We start from the raw sequence: 21,248 nt of genomic DNA on the forward strand, positions 1-21,248 counted from the left end.
TTTTTTGTATATATTAAATTATTTTGAAGGATTACCATATAGAATAAGATATTACTAATGATGATATTGTTATATTATTATACAATGTATATTATTTTGGTAAAAAAAATAAAAATAAAATCCCTCTATGCATTTTCTTAATATATATATATGTGTGTGTGTGTGTGTGCTTCTGAGGAATATTATAGGTGGTTTTAGTGCTGTTTGGGAACTCTGCTTTGCTCGGAAGGGAAAGTATGCTTTAAAATCAAATCAAACAGTGTCTTATGGGCCTTTCTGAAGAATTGGACATAAAATGAATTATTTATTTGGAAGTGCAGAAATAAAACCACTCAGTCCTGTGCTCACTTGGGAAGAAGAAAAATCTAATTATTTTACACAATGTACACAAATAATTCCCATTGCTGTTCTCTGTGTAATGAAGTCTTTCAGAAAGATGTCTGCTTTTGACTCGGCAGACCCCTCAATGCAACAGGAGGCTAAGGAAGGACCAATTAATGAGACCCATTTGATCTGAAGCCACTTACTCCATCTATCACTTTCCCATCCCTCCATTAAATATGTTTAGGTAATTAGGCTAAATTAACGAGCAAAGCTGGGGCGCAGCCTACCAGGAGTAATTGCCTGGACTAATCCACTGCCTCTACATCTGTGACAAATGAAACACTGGGAAGGCATTGAGTGTCAATATTTGCTTTACATTCCCACATGCATAATTCACTTTCAAACACAATAGAAAACATTTCTTATATTTTAAGTTTTATTCAGTTAAAAAAAAAAAAAAAAATCATGGCCATTCTGCCCTTTTTTGGGGTTCCTTATTTTGTATTACAGTCACATATTTTCTATTATTCTAATATTAAGAAGCATCTGTTTATATTCTCACCAACTGCATCAACATGCCCTGCACAGTAATGACCTCATGAACCACGCAAGAATACAAAACCTACTTTACACTCCAGCACTTCCTCCCTATAGGTAGCATGGAGCTGAAACTTCCCTTCACACCAATGAAAGGAAAAGCCCAGAGGGTCCTCATTAACTCTGGGTTAGAGGTGCGCTACACCCAAATCCACTCCCCCACACTTAGTGTCAAGACCCACAAGGCTTTTTCTACACGCTCAGCATGCAAGGAATAGCTCTGGGGCAGGCCAGCACTAAAGGACAAATTCAAACGGATGTTACTTTGTGCCTTTGTAGGTAATCTAAGCTCACAGGCAGGGCTGATAATGGTGTAAATTAAAAGTGTTAACGATTGTAAGATACTGCTGAGACACTGGGCTTCCAAGGAGGAAAGATATGATCTGTTCACGGGCTGAAAATCACAGCAATTTGCCTACTTTGAAACCTCTAGGATAAGGATGTGTAGATTTATAACATTGGTATATGCCTCATTAAATGTCATTGTAATGCAAGTCATTAGGTTAGCATCATATAGCACACTGGTGTATGTTGTGATGGTGAATTGTTTTCAACTGTTTTTAAATGATCATTCTACCTCTCTTAAATAGACTATTTTTTATTGATTTGTTTATTTGATGAGAGTAGTGCTCTTTGGAAGTTTGTCTCCACCACAAGATAAAACATAATAATAGTAAAAAAAAAAAAAAGGTAATTGTAACTTCTTATCTCACAATAAAGCTGTCTACATGCCACAATACAGAAGATTTTTTTTTTTTTTTTTTTTGCAATTCAGAAAAATTCTAAATTAAATTTAATGGAAGAAAAAAAAAAAAAAAGTAATGGCGACTTTATGTTTGCAATTGTGAATTGAGTATTGTGTGAGACTGAGAAAAAAAAAAGTCACATTTACCTTATTTAGTCATTCAGTAGCAGAAGCAAGCTTCCATAGTAATATTTATATTTTTATGATATAAAAGTATTGGTCCAAATGCAATAGTTTAAGATGAAAAGGGAACCTATGAAAGTTTTATTTTTTGTTGGTTTAAATTTTTTAAACAATCAAGAACGGCATAAATATAATGTACATGACATGTCTGGATGGACCTGGATGGTCACAAATCAGGCTGAGTTAAGGAATGCAGACTTATTTGCAGGAATTGGAAATGCATAGGAAGGCTGGCGATGATCAGGCTAAAATATATTGGTCCAGGAAGTTAGACAGGCATTGACAATGGCACGGGAGTCTGGAATTAGAGGGGGAGATCAGGAGGATCATCTGGGGTACTGGCAAAAAAAAAAAAAAAAAAGAAAAACACAGATTAGAATACAATAGTCTGGATACTGTTCAGAGTAGTGAAAAGTAGACCAAATGCTGAAGTAGGCCTACTGAAATGATGGTGACTTTATACTGAGTAGGATATTAAGGGCAGGTGATCAGTCCTCCGGCGATTGGGTGTGATTGGGACCAGGTGACAGTGATGATGGAGGTGGCTGTGAAGGTGATGATTCCTCTGACAGAAATCAGTGACACATTTCACATTTCAATCAAAAATATTTAACATTAACATTTAATCATTTAGCAGATGCTTTTATCCAAAGTGACTTACAAATGAGAACAATAGAAGCAATCAGACCAACAAGAGAATAACAACAGTATACAAGTGCCATGACAAGTCTCAGTTAGTCTAGTACAGAACACACACACACACACACACACGCACATTTTTTTTTTTTTTGCAATGATTTGCCAACAGGTCAACACCCTTAATATATCTCAGTATAACTATCCTCACATGCATGTGAATATATTCAATAGAAAAATAAATAAATAAAAGACGCAAAAAGATAGATCACAAGGATAAATGGAAGAATTAATGAGACTTCTCTCTCTCTCTTCTCTCTCTCTCTAATTTTCACTGTCTACACTTAATTTTCAAAATTTTCAGGTTTTTATTATTGAGGCCAGAAAAGAGCAAACTACTTCATGACAAGCTTTAATTTTCTTTATAAAAGTTCTGCTGGGAAATGTAAGATGATTCAGCTTTTCATGGGTACATTTAAGGTAAATGATTTCTGCTGTGAAGTCTGCAGTGCCTAGAGCTTTCATTATCAGCTAGTTGACATTGTGACAATGTTTTGGTGGACTCAGTCCCATCGGTTTTAAAGTCCTCAAATGTATTATATATAGCTGCCTTTAATGCATGCAATGCGTTTGCATCAACTGGAAAAAGGCATGGCCATCTATAAAAAGTACCATGGAAATGGTAAAGATACAATCTGATCCCATGGTAACACCATAGTACTTTTTCTAAATGTGTATTGGAATAGATGCAGTAATGCATGAGAGACAATAAAACAATGCTGATAAATGGACAATAAAAATATATATATATACTGTAATCTTAATTAAATTAATTTACTAATTAAATTCACAGAGCCTCGGGAAGTCTGATAAACGTTTATTTCCTGTGGGGATATAAAAAGCCACAATCATCAATGGCTCTGGGAAATGAATGACAGAGGGGAGGGGAAAGAGAGTAGCATAAAACGTTCCTGTCAACCCATTTACAGGTCAAAGCAAATTACACACTAATAACTACCCAAATGTGACAAAACATTCACCACCCCATGGCAAAGGCTCTGTATTTTTACTCTTACAGAACAAGTGGGTGGAACCCATTACCTGTTCTATATTTGTGCAGTAGATAGGAAAAAACTGCTAGAACCTTATCAGACACGGTGCTATACAAAAAAAAAAAAAAAAAAAGAAAAAAACCTTGGTGGTGATGAAAAAATACTTGAGAGGCCTAATAAATTGTAAACCTCTTGGAAGTTAAAATGAATCCGAGTCATAATAGACCAAATCTGATTAATTGGGGCAAGCATTCTTCAGAAATTATAGTGTAGTGTCTGTGATTGTTGTAGGGAAGGGGATCCTAAGCATGTTTTAGTGTTGCTGAAGTGTGGAAGCACAATTGTGTGTGATTATCACAGACGAGTTCAGTATCTAGTAATTAAGGCATCAATGTTTCTATTCAGATTCGACAGCATTCTGCTAATGATTTTCTGTTTAAAGGATACATTCCCAATGAATGACAAATGAAACATGACCTTAGAAATGTGTTTGAGAGAGCCTGGCTTTAAAAATACTGCCATGTTTAAGCATTTAAGCACTTGATGCTTGCGGTTCGAGGGCTCTGTAATAAAAATGGTACACCTGATGTAGGAGACTGTCAGAAAATCTCAAACACCCAACCAATCAAAGTGTCACAATCACACCCAAGGGGAAAAAAAATGAAGAGATAACATCAGAAAATTACTAGAGAATCGGGTCATTTGTATGTCTTAAAGGAAAAGGGAAGTGTGTTTAAAGCAATAGCTCTCCACAAAATGAAACTTCTGCCATCATTTACTCACCCTCATGTCATTCCAAACCCGTTGGACTTGCTGTCTTCTGGGGAACACTGTGTATAATATATTGAAGACTTTGTAATCTTTAGAAGCCATAACTTTAAGCTCTGTTCTTTACATGAAAGTAAATATATTTTCACTGATAATCTAGCTCTGAAAAGAGTTAAGCAATTGAGCTGAACAGGAGAGCTGTATCAGGTCACATGTGAATCAATCTCAGAGGTGCAATTCCCAAAACCATCGTTAACTAATTATAGTCATTAGTTCCACTGAACTCTATTGGTAATGATGAAACTTGCTACCATAGATGCTTTTTGGAAACCCACCCCAGACAGATTTTTAAAAAAAGTTTTGTTTTAATAATTTGCAGAAAATCAGACATTGTTACTTCTCTCGTGTATTAAAAAAACGGTGTCTAAGACAAATGAAAATGTTCTCTCTTTCTCTCTCACACACACAAACACACACACACACACACACACACACACACACAAATATATTTTTAAATGAAATAGAAAGGGATATTATATATATATATATATATATATATATATATATATATATATATATATATATATATATATATATATATATATATATATATATATATATATATCCCTTTCTGTTTCATTTAAAAATCCTAAATATATATGCATGTATCAGGTTTACACAGAAATATTAAGCAGCACAACTTTTCAGCATTGATAATATAAATAAATATTTCTTGAGCACCAAATCAGTGAAAGTGAAAGTGACGTTACATACAGCCAAGTATGGTGACCCATACTCGAAATTTGTGCTCTGCTTTTAACCCATCCAAAGTGAACACACATTCAGAGCTGTGGGCATCATTTATGCTGCGGCGCCCGGGGAGTAGTGGGGGGTTCTGTATCTCGCTAAAGGACACCCCAGTCGTGGTATTGAGGGTGGAGAGAGCACTGTACATGCACCAACCCCCCCACCTACAATTCCTGCCGGACCGAGACTCAAACTCACAACCCTCCAACTGCAAGTCCGACTCTCTACCCATTAGGCCACGACTTCCCCTCAACATATTAGAATGATATCTAAAAGATCACGAGACACTGAAGACTGGAGTAATGATGCTGAAAGTCAAGCTTTGCCATCACTCACATTTTTATTTTTTTCTACTTTAATAAAATGCATAAATAGATAAAAAAAAAACAAAAAAACAAGTTGGGTCTTCAAATTCAACGTAAATACGTATCCAGTTTAATACATTCCTAGCACCATTGTTGACTGAAAGTCTTATAGCATCTTCATCAAAATCTTCTATAATAATTGTATAGTTCTGGTTTAAAGCTGTCTATAGCCTATGTACAGTAGCAGTCTTCAAATTAAGTATCCTGACTGTCCTTGAGTCCTACTGTATAAATTAAGTCTCTTCTTGGGAAGTATTTCTGCCCACATCACTAATAGCACTCTGCACTGGAGACTCAAATGCATCTGTTTTCAGTGAAGATGACATTAGTATGTTGCTTTTACTGCTTGTTTGCAATGCTTTCTGTAATTTCCTTTACCATAAAGAGTTTGGCCAAAAGTGGCATCTTAGAAAGCTGCATGATTAAGTTGTCTAGATTTTCAGACATGGTTTATTTTGGTATAGCCACATTAATGGATTCAAATTCCTTCTCTGGTTATAGTGCACATGACACCACCCCTTGTCTGTGCCCTGGCTCCAAAGTACAGTATAAGCACTGGAGATTTTATGGAATCCTGCTGTCAGGCAAATCACTGATGGTCTGTTTGACCATAATTACTTCCTGTGGCTTAATAATAAACGTTAAGACTCTAGCTATGATCCCAGTTCATTTGCCCCCCTGCTGTTTGACTGGAGTGCACTTTAAATGACTTTGTGTTACACAACGTTGCACTTACTAAACACATATCAGTGCACACAGTGCAGTTTCCCACTGCAGCTGCATAGGCCTCCTATTCCTGGTGCATGCAGCTGTACTTAGAAATTTCACTTACTTGTGCTTTATACTTATTATATGGTAAATATTTGAACATCATGTACAAATGTTTTACTTTCCTTTGTCACACTAGAGTAGACTGTTAAAAGGATAGTTCACCCAAAAATGAAAATGTGATGTTTATCTGCTTACCCCCAGGGCATCCAAGATGTAGGTGACTTTATTTCTTCAGTAGAACTCAAACAAAGATTTTGAACTCAAATCATTGCAATCTGCCAGTCTTATAATGGAGGTGAATGGGAATCACGGCTAAAACATACAATTAAAAAAAAAAAAAAAATACACAAACAAAACCAAATTAAACCTTGCGGCTGGTAATGATGCTGTGACACGTGTCCCGAACTCTCAGCGCAGTCAGCCTTATGAAGCCAACCTCCTTCCCCCGCGAGCAGAAACCACAGAAACTATCATTCGCAAGAGAGCAACACGAGGACAACCGCTTGAAACACTGCAAGTCCCAGGTGAGGATCGCTGAAGGAAAAGAGCTCCAGTCATCACCCCATCCAGCCCCTCACTTTGTGGTGCAAGATGGCCTGCTTTACTGTGTCGCGCAGCGTAGGGGGGAGGAAAAGACCCTGCTGGTCGTTCCTCGGACCAAGTCAGAAGCGGTGATGGAGCTGGCCCATGCACATCCCATGGAGGGCCACCTGGGGGCCCAGAACACTATCCATCGCATCCGCGACTGTTTTCACTGGCCAGGCCTGGAGGCAGAGGTCAAGCGCTTCTGCCAGGCCTGCCCAACCTGCCAGTGGATGTTGCCGCTCTCACCTACCTCCAGCCCGCTGATACCGCTGCCCATCATTGAGGTGCCCTTCTAGCGGATCAAGATGGATCTGGTAGGGCCGCTGCCAAAATCCACCCGGGGGTACGAACACATCCTGGTCATCCTGGATTACGCCACTTCTTCACCCCGTCACAATACATTGATGTGTAAAGACACAAAACAACTCCTAATTGAGATTGTAGATAGATTGTCAATGGTCAATTTGAGAAATTGGTCGAGGTAATGCACTTAAAAGTCTGCAATCCGCCGTAAAGCAAGAAGAAGAAGACACCTCATGCACAGACTGTGTTTTGGGGAGGCGCTCATACAGTTCAGGCATTGCAGTGTATCAGAGGTAAAAAAAAAAAAGTTATATATATATAATATATATCATTATATATATATATATATCATTATATATATATATATATATATATATATATATATATATATATATATATATATATATATATTGTTCAGTTTCTTGCACAGACCGATCATTTTGTGCATTTACACATCAATGTATCGCCACGAGCCGCAAGGTTTTTTTTTTTTTGTGTTTTAGCCGTGGTTCCCATTCATCTCCCTTATTCAGTAAAACTGACAGACTGCGACGGTTTCAGTTTAAAATCTTAATTTGTGCTCTACTGAAGATACAAAGTCACCTTTTAGCCACAGTCTACACTCTGGAAAATTTAACATTAGTTTATTTACTGTCTGCAGATTTGAGTTTACAGATTACACAGAAAGCTTCAGACTATGATTCATTGAAAAAAATACTGATTTATTAAGCAACTCAATAATTGACTGATTACGAGGGAGTTATTGAAACGTTTATTCAAATGATTCCTTAATAAAATACTGATTTATTCAGGAATTAAACAACTGACTGACTGTGAGTTATTGAAAGATTAATTCAAATGATTAATTCAAGAAATGCTGACTTTGTAAGTGATTTATTGAATCATTCATTCAGCTGATTTGATGAACAGACAGAGGAAAATGTTGTGTCTTTTATCTTCCTTTTTTGTTAATTTATACAAAATCATTGTCACAAACTCACAATCATGATGTTATTATTATTATTATTATTATTATTATTATTATTATTATTATTATTATTATTATTATTATTATTATTATTATTATTATTATGAGTGATAACCCATGAGCAAACTTTATCAGAGAGACAAAAATTAATATCAACTGCACCAATAAAAAGTATATATTTGTGCGGTAAACAAATGATTTAACTCTTTTGATACCTTTAAATAGCCCTCATAATTAATGATGCATTAGGTCAATAATATCCAGGGAAGACCCTGAGGGGGCTATTTGTGGGCTTTGCCCCAAATGAGTTATTTGGCCTCACTTCTCCTCCTCTTCCCTCCCCTGATCGATTTTGAAAGCGGAAAAACAGCACGCATAATATTATGAAAGTGACTGCACACGCAAAATGCACGCTTCCCAATCGCCCCTGCCCCTCTGTAATTTTTTTTTTTATTACATTTTTTTTGTAGGGTGTTAACTTGCTATTGTTATATATAATGACATTCATACATTTTTAAGTACAGCTTAGGTGTCCAAATACATTTTGGGGGCAATGTACAGTGCTGTCAAAAAAAAAAGCTTATTTAGAGGCAAGAATAGCAACATGTGCTTTGAATAGTTAACATTTCTCCAGGTCTTAGTTCACTCTCCTGCCTGACCTTCCACTTGCCCTTTAAGAATGAATTCACAAATTACAAGCTCATCTGGCCTAACCTTGTGACTGCTGCCCAGTGTTTCCATATTCTGGCCTCTTTCCCAGGAAGAAGTTGGCCTTTCCTGGTGAACGAAACAGAAGTATGCACTGCGTTCTGAGTACTGTATCTCTCTTCTTGAGCTAAAGAAAGGGGCTAGACTCTGTCTCACTTCCTAATTACTTAAGTTAAATGCATTTTTGAAGGCAGCTGTTTCATAATTCTGACACGTACTCAAATTACAAACAATTATATATGCTAATGATCCTCTTTGTTGATAAAAAAAAAATTCATACTGTAGGATACAACACTGGAAGAAGCATGCATACAGTGAATGTTGCTGTTCACCATGATGACTACTGCCAGATCATAAAAAAAAAGGAAATATATATATTTATTTTATTTATTTATAATGGAATATTGCATTGCTTCAAAACTTGTATGAGTTTGGCTATCCATCATATAGAAATTATATTATTTAATGCAATGGATTCACAAAATATTAGAGAAGTTGTTTTGTTACAGAACACTTGAGATTGGTAATTACTAAACATTGTGCTAATACAGACCAATACAGAGGTGGTATTTATCTGTCTGCCTGCAGGTTATTTGTCCTATAGAGAATCACTGGAAGTTTAATATTTTCCTTATGAAGTTATTTTGTTGAATATTCATCCTTAGGATAACCCACTGACAACTCTGCTCGCACATTTAAAGTACATGTGGGAAATACACAGACTGAACTGTTGATGCAGCAGTGCAGCTTTGAACTCCCTTCCAAAAAATATACTTAGTAAACTCTCAAAAATATCAAACTACTAATCCTTCAGTATTCAACATCGCTTTTTAGAGGCAGCACTACTAAATAAAACCATAATAATTAAAACATTAGTGATGAGAAATTAGTATTAAAATGATTTCAATGCAAACAATGTCTTAAAAATACACTCACTCACAAAGTATATAAAATAATAAGTCTTGCTTTCAATGAATATATAAGTGCAAACCTCATTGAATTATGTTTTATTTATGATTTCAACATTCTTAATGTTGATTAACAATTTAAAATTTTTTGAAAATTAGCAGCAATATTTTATGCATTATTTTAGGTTGCTTCCTTATTTATTATTTATTTATTTATTTATTTATTGTGTGTTGCAATCAAAATCAGTTTGGCTAAAAAATCTAAGGATGCTCTGATCATTCTGAATGAGCTTGAAACCTACAGACTTTTCTGCAGCTTTTCACTTCACAAGATGTTAACTGATGGACTGGAGTCGTGTGGATCATTTGTGGACTATTGTGATGTTTTTATCAGCCATTCGGACTCTCATTCTGACGGCACCCATTCACTGCAGAGCATCCATTGGTGAGCAAGTGATGTAATGCTACATTTCTACAAATCTTTTCTGATAAAGAATCAAACTCATCTGCATCTTGAATGGCCTGAGGGTGAGTACATTTTCAGTAAATGTTAATTATTGGGTTTACTATTCTTTTAAACTCTTGTACAACACGCTAAAGTCGTAAACATGTTTGAAACGAAGGTGGTGGTGCAGAAATGTCTGCTTGCACTAATGAGAATGGATAGCTGCAGGCTGAATGTTTTCTGCTGTAGTCCAGAGAGGAGAGTCTTTTTCATCCCAGTCATTAATTGCTGATAAATTGCTGTGGTCTTCCCACTCACAGCCTTCTTTCATGCATGTTAAAGTGGTAATTCTCTCTCACCGCTTCTTATTGATTTTACTGATGGCAAAAGGCAATCATAGTTTTATTTATTTATTTTTACTTTCTTAACAATGACACAATCACAAACCTGCATGAATTACTATAAACCTATGGAAACCAAGCACATTCTTGACGATATGCTACTCGGTCTAAGGAGTCATAAATGTTATTAACAATATAATGCTTAAGTCAACTGGCTTCATTTTTAAATTGAACATTCATTTTAGTTTGCATTACTTTTTAACTTTGCCATTTCACTCTGTAGGCATTTTCAAACAGCAGAGTATAAAGGAAGATGAAAAAGAAAAGGAACATGAAGATTGCCTCTAGTTAAAAAGAAAAATCTTATCTAAATAAATGTAGCTCAAAGTTCTCCTCAAATGCCACTGAATAAAGGTAAAGTCCATCACCCTAAAGCAAGTTAATTTGCTCTGAGGAGAATGTTTTAAGACAGCTTCTCTTTTCAAAGAAAAGCCTGGAAAGACAACCCATTAAAAAGAACAAACCTTTTTTCTATTACTTGTTACTTTCTTTTTCTGCATATTTCAGCTGAGGAGTACCAGAAATGTTACATAAAGCACTTGCATTAATGATTTTGCAGATCATTTCCTGTAATATGCCTGGAAAGGTCAGCATCAAATAAGCATGAAAAAGATGACAGGATAAAGGATCATGCTAATGGAAATTTCTCTGTCACTGATCAAAATCTAGAGAGACACTGTTTAAGAGCCTAAATGAGAGAACTGAGTGATTCCAGGAGATGATACAGATGATTAAAATATTAGTCATCAACATTCAGTGCAAAAAAAAAAAAAATGTAATAAGCATTTTATTTTTTAGATAGTTAAATCATTAAAACTAGATACAGTACATTCATTTGAGACTTATTTTAGAAAATGTATCTTGAATAAACATAAACCTTTCTTAATAAGGCTTGATTTATGCTTACAGTTAAGCAAGAAAAATAAACACATAAATAAACTTAGCTGAAGGTGCATTTGTTGAAAACAAGTCACTCACCCTTAGGCCATCCAATATGTATATAACTTTGTTTCTTCATTGAACAGATTTTAATTAACTTTCCATTACATCACTTGCTCATCAATGGATTCTCTGCAGTGAATGGGTGCCGACAGAATGAGAGTCCAAACAGCTGATTAAAACATAATCCACAAATAACCCCAATGACTCCAGTCCATCAGTTAACATCTTGTCAAATGAAAAGTTTGTGAAAAGTTCTAATAAAACCATTATAAGCAGTTATGCCAGACTGATGAGAGAAAACAACTGGTCATGGATTTTACACTGAAAGAAGAGTTATTATGGATATTGAATGTTAATACACCATAATAGAGGATGTGTCCCTCACAAACGCACAACGTTTTGTTTCACAAGACATGAATTGATGGACTGGAGTCGTGTGGAATATTTGTTGATTATTGTGATGTTTTTATCAACTGTTTGGACTCTCATTCTGACGGCACCCATTCACTGCAGAGGATCCATTGGTAAGCTATATCTTGGATGGCCAGAAGGTGAGTTTCCTACTTTTTTATTTTTGGTTTAACTACAGTATTCCTTTAATATTTAAACTAAAATATATTGTATTTGTTTATTATGGATATGCCTTTCTTAGTATATTACAAAGGACACATGAATAGCAGATTCCAGTTAGACAATTAGAGTACATATGCTGCACCATACGATTATTTTTTATTTAACTCTACAATTATTAAAAGGCCGAAATCTCTGTTCTCATAAGCATGTAATTAGACATGTTCTACCTAAGCTGGGACCAAAGGATCCTAGACCATTTCCCAAATGGGATCAGAAAGATTAAATGGTGGGATGCCCTTCCTGGTGATTTAAACACGGTGACAATAGAGCCTGGAAAAATGGTTCCCCGAGGGTTCAATTCACACTTTAATTACTCTTTTAATTAATCACATATGTGCATAGCGGTGCTGTAGAACATCAGCTATCAAATGTGCAGTACTGATTTTCACTTGACACTTTTGACACTAAATATTCAAACTGGAAAGGGGATAAAAGAAGAAAATTAGCTAAAAAAATGTATCGTACAGCACGCATGAATAAACTGCATACGATGACAAATAATATGTGCAATCATTGGAGCATAAATTCTTCTTTTTGAAAATCCACATAATTAGGAGTGCTGACAAGGTGCTCTTTTGTCCATGCAATGAAATTCAATTAAAATAATGGAAAGAAAGGTGTAGGAGATGTGCAGGAACTTCAAAACCTCAGTCTGGGGATGAAATGGAGTGTTTTTAAAAGTGTCTATTATCATACGGATGCACATGGCTTGGAGTACTGGCAGCATTTTGCAATTTGTCACAGAAATAGTGGAAAAGCAAAACTCTCAACTTCTATAACCAAATGCTTTCAAAGTGCAAAAAGAAGGAAAAAAGAATAGTCTCTGATTGTGTGTACCTAAAAGGACTGAATTTGTTTGTGGCCAGCACACTACCTAAGTGCCAAACAGCAGACAGCTATTCCGTGTCAGCAGATGTATAAGACCGACAGAGAAACTGGCACGGATATTCTCGTTTAAATCCAAAAGGGTCTTTGAGGTTTCAGCTGATACACAGTGGGGCCAAAGTGTGCCGGATACTGACCTGTTATATTAAATATTCATCTAGTCTTCATTCCAGCGAGCTTCATTTCCACTGCTGTCTGGTAAGTAATCTGAAATAGCAATGTGCAATAACAAATCATGTAGTGTATTGGTTGCTGGTGTGATTGCCTGCGGATATCAACACACTAATGCATTATGTAATAAGAAGGCAGTTGTTTAAACCTGACGCTAAAATGAAGAATAACAGGTGCTTTACGAAGGTTCATGAATGCTAAACTCATTGATATGCGCTTGCGTCTGTCTTCTGTATAGACTCGCTTTAGCATTCATCAGAGGCCTCTGATGACAAACTGTCCGGCTTTCCTCTCCATCAAACAAGTAGATTGATGACTTCAGTTTAAATGCATGACTGTTCTGACCTATTGCTCTTCACCAGACAGCCATCAATAAAATGTGCGTGTCAGTAAGTGAGTAGTTACCAAACCACAGAGAATACCGTACGTAAAAACACATTATCGTGATCTCAGATTAAGGACATATTTTATCTTGGCTGGTGGGATCTGTTTATTATATTTATAGGTTGTGGGGATTCCTGCAGAGATACTGCAGAAACATCAGATCTAGTGAAGGCACAGAACAGTGGTGGATTATACACTTAAGTGCTTAACATTAGCAAATAACAACTAATTTGTTGCTCTTTTAATAAGGCTACATGAATATCTTGTATTCATCTTTGGAAAGGCAAATAATTACATATTCTGCAAAAAGAAACTTTCTTAATTAATAAAAACATGGCCTGAAGAGGGATAAAAATGTATGAAATTATTTAATACAACAAGATATATCTGTCATTTTGTCAGTTTCATGAGACCTAAAGGTGTCTTTATTCCAGCTGAAGCGTGCATCTGGTATAAAACTTCTTTTAGAAATTATTTCAGTGTATTTCACGGCAGGAAGTCATACAAGTGTGGAACAACATGAGTAGATGCTGGCAGAATCATTTATCCTCACGTTTCAATGGGTGCTTTGTGTATTAATGCAGACTGCTGTCATTTCCAAAGAATCTTTTGAATGTCAGTGACACAAGGAGAGGCATGGCCAAGGTTTTCTCTATGTGGAGCGATGTCTCGCTCTTCAGTTTTCCTGAGGTCCCATCTGATCAAGAGGTCAGTATCAAAATCAGTACATCAAATACATTTTAGTTTGTTTGTTTGTTGTAATTCGAGGTGAAAGAGTAACACTGAATCGGGTAAGTTCATGGTTTTGTGTTTCTGAGAAAAAGTTTTTTTCTGCATAATTATCCGGCTCACAACTTCCATCATTAATGACAAAGTTCAAGGATTTGGATTTGGGATTTGGCATTTGTTTCCCAAATCTAAAGTTTTAGCAAACATCTGCAAATGCCATAGCAAATTTGACATAGCCTGAGTTGGTTAAAGTCCAGTGCTAAGTTTCCACAGTCTGTGATGATTTGCATCATTTGTCATCTGCTGGTGTTGGTCCATTGTGTTTTTTTGAAAACCAAAGTCACTGCACCAGTTTGCCAAGAAATGTTGTAGAACTTCATGCTTCCTTCTGCTGACCAGCTTTTTGAAGATGCTGAATTCATTATCCAGCAGGATTTGGCACCTGCCCACACTGGCCTGTAAAAGCACGAAAAGTTGGTAAAGATGGTGTTGGTGTGCTTGACTGGCCAGCAAACAAACTCACCAGACCCAAACCCCATAGAGAATCTATGGGGTATTGTGAAGAGGAAATTGAGAAACAAGAAACCATAACAAAAAATTCAGATGAGCTGAAGGCCACTGTCAAAGAAACCTGGGCTTCCATACCACCTCAGCAGTGCCACAAACTGATCACCTCGGTGCCACGCTGAATTGAGGCAGTAATTAAAACAAAAGGAGCCCCTACCAAGTATTGAGTACATGTACTGTAAATTAAAATACTTTCCAGAAGGCCAACAATTCACCAAAAAATATGATTATTATTTTATTTTTTATTATTTTATTTTACTTATTATTATTAGTACTAGTAGCAGTAGTAGTATGAAGTATTCTAATTTGTTGAGATTGGTGGTGAATTGGTGGTTTTTGTTAAATGTGACCCAAAATCATCAGAATTAAAAGAACCAAAGACTTAAACTACTTCAGTCTGTGTGCATTGAATTTATATAATACACAAGTTTCACAATTTGAGTTGAATTACTGAAATAAATTAACTTTTACTCGACATTCTCGACATTCCAATATATTGAGATGCACCTGTATGGTCTGTATTTTTTAAGTATTCCTAATCGGTGCAGCTCCAGTGACCTTTCTAGAATTTTTCTGAAGAACTTGTATTTTAAAATTGAATGGGACACACTATATAACATTAGATTTATTCTGGCACACCATGTACCAGCAAGAGTTTGTATGTTCTTCACTTTTATTCAGAGTTCAGTACATCTAGAACTCTCCTAACCTCTGACCCCCAGCCCACCCGAGTTTGTGTGTTTGTGTGTGTGCAGAGATGACCGGTTCCACTGAGACACTTTATAGCTGTGCATTGAGTTGATGATTTATGTGCAGGCTACAATCTCTCCTGCAAAAAACACAAGCTTTAGGAAAGCTTTCTATAGGGGAATCTTTTTATATGTGTGTGTGTGCGTGTGTGTGTGTGTGTGTGTGTGTGTGCGTGTGCATGTACATGCAAGCAGAAATGAAAACGAGTGAAAATGAGTCCGTCTGGATGGAATTTCAGTTGACTGGACTGTGTACATTTGTGCTGACACACAAATTGCCTGGAAAATATGCAATGCAAATGCAGATGACATTCACTGTGGGGGAAAAAAAAGAATTATTCCTATTGCTTCTTTATGACTTCTTTATAACCATGTGCCTAAACAGACATACACTATAGATTCGGTAAGGTGCAACGACAAGCTAAAAAGATCACAATATGCCAGGGCTTTATTATTCTGTGGGCTTGGCTTTCCCTGATCAAACATGTTCTCCTGGATTAAGTCAGCAGCTTTATCTTCTTCACACAGCAGGTGTCACGAAGTTGCGTCATTACTTTAACCAAACACATCTGGGTCTGCAACTTTATGCAACTTTCTCTGCATTCAGTTAACATACATCAGCTGTGCTGAATAATTTTATGCCAACTATTTATTATTGTTGATACACAAAGACATTTAAGCCATAAACAGAGGTGTATCATATTTTTTACAACACAGACTGAAAAAAAAAAATGTGTGACTGTTTTGGACATATGCATATGTTGTTGGTTGGTGGTTAAAGTATCCCAAATATCAAGACTCTATGAGGGGCCGTACAAGCCATAATTCATTCTGGCACTCTCACACACATACATTCTCCATTCACATACATATATTCTTGCTTTCACACACATATATTCTCCATTCACATACATATATTCTTGCTTTCACACACATATATTCTCCATTCACATACATATATTCTTGCTTTCACACACTTACATTCTTCTTACACATGCATACATTTCTACTCTTACACACACTTACATTCTCCTTTCATATGCATATATTTTTGCTTTCACACACACATACATTCTCCTTACAAATACATATATTTAAACTCTCACACACATACATTCTCCTTTCACATACATATATTCTTGCTTTCACACACTTACATTCTTCTTACACATGCATACATTTCTACTCTTACACACACTTACATTCTCCTTTCATATGCATATATTTTTGCTTTCACACACACATACATTCTCCTTACAAATACATATATTTCTACTCTCACACACATACATTCTCCTTTCACATACATATACACACATACATATATAGAATGTATGTATGTAAGAGAGGAATGTATGTATGTGCGAGAGACAGTATGTATGTATGTGAGAGAGAGAATATAGTGGAAACGGAAGGCGTTTAGTTGAAATGGAAGGCGTGTAGTGGAAACGGAAGGCAGGTTAGGTGCGATCAGACTCACAGTGACAGGTCTTGATCAGGATGGCTGAGGTAGATGAGGCAGCCGCAGAAGTATTTCAGCAAGCTATCTGGGTTTTAAAAAATACATAAATAAATATTATCATCGTGAAAAGGTTGCATGGCCTCGTCATTTGAGCGAGTTGTGATTAAGGACGTGAGCTTAGCCTCAGTCATGTTGCCAGACAGACGTATTATAAGCGTCCAAGGATTTTTTATTTTATTTTTATTTTTATTTTTTCATTTAATTTAGGAAGTGAATTAAGTGGGAGGCAGCAAGTTAGGGACAGCGATATCTTTATATTATTTAAATAATCCAAGACTCATTGCGGTTTATTTATTTTTAGATTTTGATTTACTTATTTATTCAATTTCACAGCTCTGCGTGCAGCAATAACTCAGTGCTAGACTAGTGTTCTATAAGCGCCACCTGCTGTCAGAGATTGAATTAGCATTTTCATCGGAATCAGAAAGCGCTTTATTGCCAAGTATTTACACAGAAGAAATTTCATCAGGAGCTTCCAGTACAGAAAGTACAAACATAGTACTGACACACACACACACACACACACATATAATTAAGGAAATAAAACTAATAATAATAAATAGTAATAATAAAATATTGATTCAGCCCATCTGATGTTTTTGTTTTGTGCACTTGCTTCATGTTGCATATAGTGTTTGTTTGTTTGCTCAAGGTTAGTTTGGCCAGTAACAGAGCAAAATAAACATTTAATAAATGTAAAAACAAAAAAACAAAAAAAAGAGAAAAAGAATAAGAACTAAATAAATTGGCAATGAGAATGGGAATCGGCTCATTTGATTGATTGATTGTGGCAAGTCCTGTGAAAATTTTTCCAGGGCAAGTAAAAAAAAAAATAACCACTGGCCAAACCGGACCAGTAGAAAACTTATTTAGCATTAAGCCCTGTTAATACAATCAAAATCAGTGTCTTAACACTTGTACACAGATCTGTAAAACACATAGGTTGCATAATGATATGCTCAAGTTAAAAACTTAAAAGAACTTGAAAAGAAAAAAGGATGACTTTGAATAGCATAATAAGTCTTATCGATTGATTGATTGATTGTGGCAAGTCCTGTGAAAATTTTTCCAGGGCAAGTAAAAAAAAAAATTAACCACTGGCCAAACCGGACCAGTAGAAAACTTATTTAGCATTAAGCCCTGTTAATACAATCAAAATCAGTGTCTTAACACTTGTACACAGATCTGTAAAACACATAGGTTGCATAATGATATGCTCAAGTTAAAAACTTAAAAGAACTTGAAAAGAAAAAAGGATGACTTTGAATAGCATAATAAGTCTTATCGATTGATTGATTGATTGTGGCAAGTCCTGTGAAAATTTTTCCAGGGCAAGTAAAAAAAAAAATTAACCACTGGCCAAACCGGACCAGTAGAAAACTTATTTAGCATTAAGCCCTGTTAATACAATCAAAATCAGTGTCTTAACACTTGTACACAGATCTGTAAAACACATAGGTTGCATAATGATATGCTCAAGTTAAAAACTTAAAAGAACTTGAAAAGAAAAAAGGATGACTTTGAATAGCATAACTGTAAAATTGTGAGGAAGAGCTGATCAGGTCTTGCACATGTATTTCCTGGTCTAAAAATGACTTCCTGCTTAAACAGGAAGTAATGGATACCAAAAAAGATAGAAGTAAATGTATGTGTAAGGAGAATGTATGTGTGTGAGAAAGAGTAGAAATGTATGTATGTGAAAGGAAAATGTATGTGTGTGGGAGTAGAACTATATGTATGTGAAAGGAGAATGTATGTGCGTGAGAGAGAGTAGAAATGTATGTATGTGTAAGGAAAATGTATGTGTGTGAGAGTAGAAATATATGTATGTGAAAGGAGAATGTATGTGCGTGAGAGAGAGTAGAAATGTATGCATGTGTAAGAAGAATGTAAGTGTGTGAAAGCAAGAATATATGTTTGTGAATAGAGAATGTAAGTGTGTGAAACCAAGAATATATGTATGTGAATAGATAATGTATGTGTGTGAAAGCAAGAATATATGTATGTGAATGGAGAATGTATGTGTGTGAGAGTGCCAGAATGAATCATGGCTTGTACGGCCCCTCATAAGATTCGTAATAGGTCATTTCCATTCTTAAAATACATATTTTACAATCACTTTTCAAGTCAAGTCAAGTCACCTTTATTTATATAGCGCTTTAAACAAAATACATTGCATCAAAGCAACTGAACAACATTCATTAGGAAAACAGTGTGTCAATAATGCAAAATAATAGTTAAAGGCAGTTCATTGTTGAATTCAGTGATGTCATCTCTGTTCAGTTAAACAGTGTCTGTGCAGTTATTTGCAATCAAGTCAATGATGGCTGTAGATGAAGTGACCCCAACTAAGCAAGCCAGAGGCGACAGCGGCAAGGAACCGAAACTCCATCGGTGACAGAATGGAGAAAAAAACCTTGGGAGAAACCAGGCTCAGTTGGGGGGCCAGTTCTCCTCTGACCAGACGAAACCAGTAGTTCAATTCCAGGCTGCAGCAAAGTCAGATTGTGCAGAAGAATCGACTGTTTCCTGTGGTCTTGTCCTGGACTCCACTGTCTTTCAGGGCTGTAGAGATCCTTTCTAGGTGCTGATCCAACATCATGTCTGGATACGTACTGGATCCGGGTGACTGCAGTGACCCTCTGATCTGGATACAGACTGGATCTGGTGGCTACGGTGACCTTGGAATAAGAGAGAAGCAGACAAATATTAGTGTAGATGCCATTCTTCTAACGATGTAGCAAGTACAAAGGGTGTTATGGGAAGTGTTTCCGGTTCCGGTTTACCTAATTAATGCAGCCTAAAAATCCTTCAACGGATTTGGATATTAAAAGCATATTAGTATGTTATGTGTAAGCCAGGTTAAAGAGATGGGTCTTTAATCTAGATTTAAACTGCAAGAGTGTGTCTGCCTCACAAACAATGTTAGGTAGGTTATTCCAGAGTTTAGGCGCCAAATAGGAAAAGGATCTGCCGCCCGCAGTTGATTTTTATATTCTAGGTATTATCAAATTGAGTTTTGAGAACGTAGCGGACATAGAGGATTATAATGTAAAAGGAGCTCATTCAAATACTGAGGTGTTAAACCATTCAGGGCTTTATAAGTAATAAGCAATATTTTAAAATCTATACGATGTTTGATAGGGAGCCAGTGCTGTGTTGACAGGACCGGGCTAATATGGTCATATTTCCTGGTTCTAGTAAGAACTCTTGCTGCTGCATTTTGGACTAGCTGTAGTTTGTTTACTAAGCGTGCAGAACAACCACCCAATAAAGCATTACAATAATCTAACCTTGAGGTCATAAATGCATGGATTAGCTTTTCTGCATTTGACATTGAGAGCATAGGCCGTAATTTAGATATATTTTTGAGATAAAAAAATGCAGTTTTACAAATGCTAGAAACGTGGCTTTCTAAGGAAAGATTGTGATCAAATAGCACACTTAGGTTTCTAACTGATGACGAAGAATCGACAGAGCAGCCAAGTCTAAGATAGTGTCATAGGTTATTACAAGCAGACTTTTTAGGTCCTATAATTAACACCTCTGTATAGAAACTATGAAATCCTCACATATACCATTTTTCTCTAAGAAGGAACATAATTGTGAGGACACCACCTTTTCTAGTATCTTGGACAGAAAAGGGAGATTCGAGATTGGTCTATAATTAACTAGTTCTTTGGGGTCAAGTTGTGGTTTTTTGATGACAGGCTTAATAACAGACAATTTGAAGGTTTTGGGTACATATCCTAATGACAATGATGAATTAATAATAGTCAGAAGAGGATCTATGACTTCTGGAAGCACCTCTTTCAGGAGATTAGACGGTATAGGGTCTAACATACATGTTGTTGGTTTAGATGATTTAACAAGTTTACACGGTTCTTCCTCTCCTATAGTAGAGAATTAATGGAACTGTTCCTCAGGGGGTCTATAGTGCACTGTCTGATGCGATACTGTAGCTGACGGCTGAATGGTTGCAATTTTATCTCTAATAGTATCGATTTTAGAAGTAAAGTAGTTCATAAAGTCATTACTGCTGTGGTGTTGGGAAATGTCAACACTTGTTGAGGCTTTATT

At 36.1% G+C, this 21,248-nt stretch overlaps 1 long non-coding RNA gene across 1 annotated transcript; it reads right to left on the minus strand.

Annotated features, from left to right (window-relative positions):
* Positions 1-1,920: 1,920 nt before the first annotated feature.
* LOC113106761 (uncharacterized) lies at positions 1,921-4,519 on the minus strand. Its single transcript, XR_003292570.1, has 3 exons — positions 4,321-4,519; positions 2,291-2,414; positions 1,921-2,187 (listed from the first exon to the last, which is right to left on the minus strand). It is a non-coding gene; the product is annotated as an uncharacterized LOC113106761 (long non-coding RNA).
* Positions 4,520-21,248: the final 16,729 nt, after the last annotated feature.

The sequence above is a fragment of the Carassius auratus genome, chromosome 8 (genome assembly GCF_003368295.1).
Source record: "Carassius auratus strain Wakin chromosome 8, ASM336829v1, whole genome shotgun sequence".
In the NCBI taxonomy this organism is placed as follows: domain Eukaryota; kingdom Metazoa; phylum Chordata; class Actinopteri; order Cypriniformes; family Cyprinidae; genus Carassius; species Carassius auratus.